Raw genomic sequence first — 5,956 nt, 5'->3', positions numbered from 1 at the left:
CGTTTGCTCTTTTATCTCGAAAATCGTTCGGCAACTCGTATCTTTCTGTTACATGTCATCTCATCTGCGTTCGGTATTAACATTTCTAGAGCCAATCGAGCTGCTCGATCCATTCCGGATTCAAAGACCGAGCTCGCAGAACTAATCCAGATTTTCGCGCCTAAATTAAATTCATAACCTCTATATATGATAATGTATCCAACTGATTCGTTAACACATAACGTACATTCATCTCTTTTAATACTTCTATTTTACAAATAGTGTATTTGAATTGTTATAATGTCTGAGTCTACAAACGTTCAAACAAATGCTATCAAATAGGAATTGATGGAGAGTACATTATGTATAATATTTAACGAGGAAAGTAAGTTTTTAATTCTTTTCCTCTTTATGAATTTAAAGTTACGTATTTGGCAACAAAGAATTTGCTAGTTAATTTTTAGATCAAAGCTTATATTGCACATATAGATATAGAATGAAATAAAATTCAAACTGTATTAATATATTAAAGACTCTAATAAGAGCCACTTTGATCAAGCTCCAACTTAACTTAACGGACTTAATAATTTTGCAGGATTCCAACTGAAGCTGATGTCGGAGAAAAAATATGAACTAAAGAGTTAAACATATTTCACTAATTATAATTAACTGTTTTACATATTATATTGAACAAAAATAGGTTATTAACAAACAGCTACCAGAGAGAAAGCTTGCTACATAAGTTAGTATTAATCTATATTTATAACTTCTCTCTTTGCATTTTTTCACATCAGTTACAGTTGTAATCCTGGAAAGTTACTAGGCCTGTTAAGTTAATCGGAGTTTAGCGAAAGTGGCCTTAACGAATATAAATCAAGTGATATAACTTATAAATTGCTGAAAATTTATTTTGCAATGTATTTTTTTTAAGAAAATATACCTTACATATCAGTCTGCTACATTCATATGTAACAATCTATTTTTAGTGTATAAGAGACTATTATCAGTTTCTAGTAAAGCGAAAGAGAAATTTTCAATTAATAGGGTATTTTTTATTTATTCATAAAAATAAACAATTTCATTTTATAATCTAACCTTAAAAAACAGTTTACAGCTCTGCAGCGTTCGGAATAAATTCTTGGCACTCGGATTGCTCGAAGATCACGTGATCAAGCTCGCCATCTGCTAGCTCGCATCTCAGGTTTAAATTGCCGAACGTACCTAATAACGTTTCCTCTGATTTTCCCTTGCCCAGGGTCGCCGCAAGCAAGTGTGCAAGTGCTCAAAAATGCATTAACGAGAGAAACGCCAAATTAAGTTTTAATTCTCTATCTGCAAATATATTTTTACTTTTTTGCAATGGATTTTTGCCCAGTCCAATTTTTGTACTGTTTTAGACTTTCAAAAAATGTGAAAAATTTTAAGATTATTTTTCAAAATCTTTTCCGCAGACAAGATTCCTATTGACAAGATATTTTTAGAAGAGAAAATTGGACTCCAGCCTCCTTTATTTACGATGAAATTTAAAAATGAAATTTTACTTGTATAAAAAAAAGACTCAGATTGCAAAAAAAAGACTAAAAATCAATTCTTCAGTCTAATCATATGTGTACGCTTCTGTCAGATTTAATTTCTTCCAAAATTATATATCAATTCAGAAAAATCAAAATCTAATCGCAAAATCTAGTCGGAACAGATAATTATTTATTTGCCGTTGCTATTAAAATTTTTCAATACATACAGGGCCACATTTATACGTATTAAACCATTTTAGAGCACCAAAACCCCCATTCTTGAAAAGAAACATGTACGAAAAATGAAACATACAGGGGTATTCAGCGTAACGATCTGCATGATTTCTCAGATACAAATTTGATATTAAGTATCAATAAAATCAATAAAACATCCATAAAAGACTGTGACATTTCGGTAGTGATTTGAATTTGCCTTGAAGACCCCTATAATATTATGGGGAAAAAATTGTATGGTAATTATTTAAAAAATTTAAGATGACTTTTATTTCCTTATGAAAAAAAAATTTTTTTCTAATTCTTTTATCGCATGTTATAGCCTATATAAAACAAATAAATATTTATTTTTTAACTTTTTTTTTAACTGTCAGAAGTATCTAAAAAATCATGCGGACCGTTACGCTGAACATTGTATATGTTACGTATACTGCAGTATTTCCCTATTTTTTCGTATACGTTTCTTTTTAAGAGAATAGGGGCTTAGAATACCGATTATTTTTCTAGAACAGAAATGTAAAAAATCAAAGCTTTATTAATTTCAATAGTACAAAATTTTTACGTTTCACATTTTCGTTCTAGGAAAAAGTAACATGATCAAATTGCGTCTTGTCTAAAAAAGATGTTTAAAAACTTATCTTATTTAAAAGATTAGTAGTAAATAAAATAAAGAAAAATTAATAGGAGCAGTAAAATCTTCTTTGCACAAAGGCGCTTTGTATTAACGATGTCCCTGCCCTTGTCAGCTAAAGCTCTCAGCGTCCGTTTCCCACGATGCTCAATTTCCGAATTGTTAACGCTTCAGAGATGAAAAACTCGACAACAAATAAGATGACACGGTTCACATGGCGCTATGTTTATCGGGTTAACGTTTGGGCGCACAGTGGCCCCTTCCTCGGAAAAATGTGATGAAAGGCGCAGTTGATCGATCCAACGAATTATTAACCGATGTTCCACAGGTTGATACACATCGAACAGCTCCCGACTGTACGATGATGTTACATTTCTGGCGATTATTTCTTCAAAATAGTCGACATAATTTTACAAAAGAATAGAATATCAATCTTAAAAATAGAAATAAAGAAAATTTAGCAACGCTATGGCAATGAATTAGTGTGAATTAAAGTAATTTTTTTAAACAAATTATTTTTTTTAAGTAAATTATTTTCAGCACATTTAGACCTGTATACATATAAAATGATTTTTGGACATATCTTTGTACAGAGAAGAAAAGTTTTAAGTTAATATCTTAATTGCGTCAATTATTATAGAATAGACAGTGTATCTATGATAGTACGTCCAATGAAATAGGAATTTTTTAATTATACAGTTATTATTATATTATTTACACTTCTGATATTCTTTCCAATTTCATCCAAGTGTCTAGGAAAAGTTAATACCAAAAATAAATAGTATTATTACTATTGTTAAGTAAAAAACTATTATTTACATTATACAAACTAAAATTATATTTATTGACAAAATGTCAATAAAAATGATAAAAAATTCGTAAAATGATTGATGAAAATGTCGATAAAAATTAGTTTGGAACAAATAACACAACCAATGAAACATGAGCAATAACAATATTTTCAATCTTTTTATTTTTTCGAGTTTATTTTCTACAATCTACATTGATATAATTTGACATTAATTCTCTTGTAATTTTTATTTGAAATAACTAAAGAAAAAGAGAATAAATCGTTGCGAGGAATGCGAGGTAGTGGTGCCAAATAATATCAAGATCTTCAAAGCACTTTCTACAAATTATGTTTTTTGAACTTTGTGCTGCATTCTCTTGGTAGCAAACTAATTTTTATAATTTATTTTAAATTTGTAAAAACAACTGGACTATGATTTGTTTATTTAATTATTTAAAAATTATCATATAAAATTACGCGAGGAATCAAAATGAAAAAACTAACTCTGTTTAAATCATAATTAAAATTCAAATGTAGTTTATGTAAAAAAATACATCGAATTAAAAATGTTTTTGCCAATTATATCAGAAAAAAATTAAAAAAGAATAAAAGAATAAAAACAATTATTGACGTATTGTTGACTCAGTGACGAAAAAAAAATAACGCAACAGTACGAAGTTTCGCTCTATGGCGGAATTATATTTATTCTCTTTCTTAATTAAAGTCGACCAAATATCAAAATTATATGGCATTGCGAGTCACAACGAGGCCAAGGGCGTTGGAAAAAAATACAATTTTTTAAACCTGTCGATTGTAAGGTGCGACGCATACCGTGTCACCTAGCTCATTATAGACGGTATAAAAATACACGCGGTAATGCACGCTCGATAATGTACAGGTATCAAGGTATTACAATATATTATGTAGTATTAAAGATCAAACATTGATACGGCCATGGAAACACACAATTAATCATTAATAGAATTTTATTGAATCTGAAGTATTTAAGCAATAAATTGATTAATAATCAATTAATTATTATTTATAATAAGCATAAAATGTTTGATTACTGTTATATTTTTCCTTTTGTCGAAAGCCGATTTTCCATTTCTTGTATATAACTTCGCAAGAAAATATAAATCTTTTTTTGCAAAGTATAGAAAGATATATATTTATTCGTACTATGAATTAATGAAATATGTTACGTGTATTTATAATATTACGGCTTAATGTAAATTTTTAATGTAAATGTGAACTATCGATGTGTCATTCCGCTATTTCAGAATCTCCGACATTGCCCAACGAAAGTGATATTAAGGTAAACACTCGTGCAGATTACTTGGTCAACCGCCAATATGCTCGCAAACCTGCTAGCGAATGATATTTATATACTTCGTGTATTAGAACAAGTCGGGTTTTCTACAAGTCCTCGAATTGTTTAAGGCTGCCAAAACGGGCTCTCGATTATTTCACCATTATGTAAATACAATGCAAAAACATGCGTTCAGCAAGAGTTGTTTTTTTAGAAATGAACACAACAAGATATGTTTTATTTATCTCTAAAATAATTCTTTTCCTTAACTGTTGTATAGGTATTTAACCTTTAACCGGCATTTTTTCATTAAAATAGTGATTTTGTTTTCTCAAAAATTTTGCTATATAAATAACATACACATGCCGCAAAATTTCGAGATTTATATAGAGGCACAAAAGTGGTTTTCCTGACAGTGAACATACGATCAAATATAAAAAATGTTTATTTTCGCAAAAATAGTATTTTGGGGGTTTTTGATATCGCTGATTCCAATTCTGAGTATAGATTTATAAAATTTCGAGTCCTAAGCGCAATATTGACAACATAAATGAATATAAACGTATAGGCTCAGAACTTTTCTTTAGCATTATCCAAAGCTAACGACATAGAAAATTGTAGCTTCTTTTTGATTTTCTTTTTTATTTGGTTTTGAATTTTTTATTTTTTTTTACTTTTTTTCTTGTTTTATATAATTTTTTATTTTTATATATTTTTTTTATTTTTTTCAATATACATATATTTTTTACACGTTTTATAATTTTTATTTTTTAATACATACACACATATATGTTTAATACATTTAGTAGTGGTATTTTAACTCAAACTCAAGAGCTACAAAAGTGGCTTTCCCGATCGTCTAAAGGTTAATTATACTTTACGTTCGAATTTGTAAATATTTTACGTCAAGTATAATATCTATGCTTTAAATGAGAATTCTATTGACAGCTCTAAAATTAAGGAAGAAATATATATTTGTTATTCATGTTTATTGTTCGCAGCGCGATTTGCTGCAATAAAAAACTTCTTTTTCAATCAACTATGATCCGAGAGAGAGAAAACTATTTTTATATTATGAACTGATGAAGAGTCTGTGTTAGTCGAAACGTTTCCATTTTTATATATGACTTTATGTCATTAAAAGTGTTAATGTATTAAAAGTGTTAATGTATTTAATACCCAAATTTTTCGATTTTATTTTTGCTGTGCAAACTAACGAGCCTACTATCTATTTTTTTAATTACTTTTACATTTTTGTTGAAGAAATAATTATGAATTTTTGACAAGAGATATCGCGACACGTGTTAAATTCATCAGCAAACACTATAATAGTTGGACTATACTGATATATCCGTTATATATTTAATTCTAAACAATAAATTAACAAAGAAAGCTCTAAGAAAATAAATCAATATAATAAAGAGATATAAATTAGCCGATTTAAAGCCCACGCTAATATCGATGTGTATAAAATTTATTAATCAATTGTATAAAGA

At 28.4% G+C, this 5,956-nt stretch overlaps 1 protein-coding gene across 1 annotated transcript in view; it reads left to right on the top strand.

The window, feature by feature from the left end:
* The window catches only part of LOC108753135 (transmembrane protein 35), a 10,166-nt gene that overhangs the window by 1,594 nt on the left and 2,616 nt on the right, over positions 1–5,956 (top strand). The window lies entirely within an intron of this gene.

Source organism: Trachymyrmex septentrionalis, unplaced genomic scaffold (assembly GCF_001594115.1).
Source record: "Trachymyrmex septentrionalis isolate Tsep2-gDNA-1 unplaced genomic scaffold, Tsep1.0 scaffold66, whole genome shotgun sequence".
In the NCBI taxonomy this organism is placed as follows: Eukaryota; Metazoa; Arthropoda; class Insecta; order Hymenoptera; family Formicidae; genus Trachymyrmex; species Trachymyrmex septentrionalis.
Note: the sequence above shows the minus strand (reverse complement) of the source record. Positions and strands in the feature narration are given on the sequence as shown.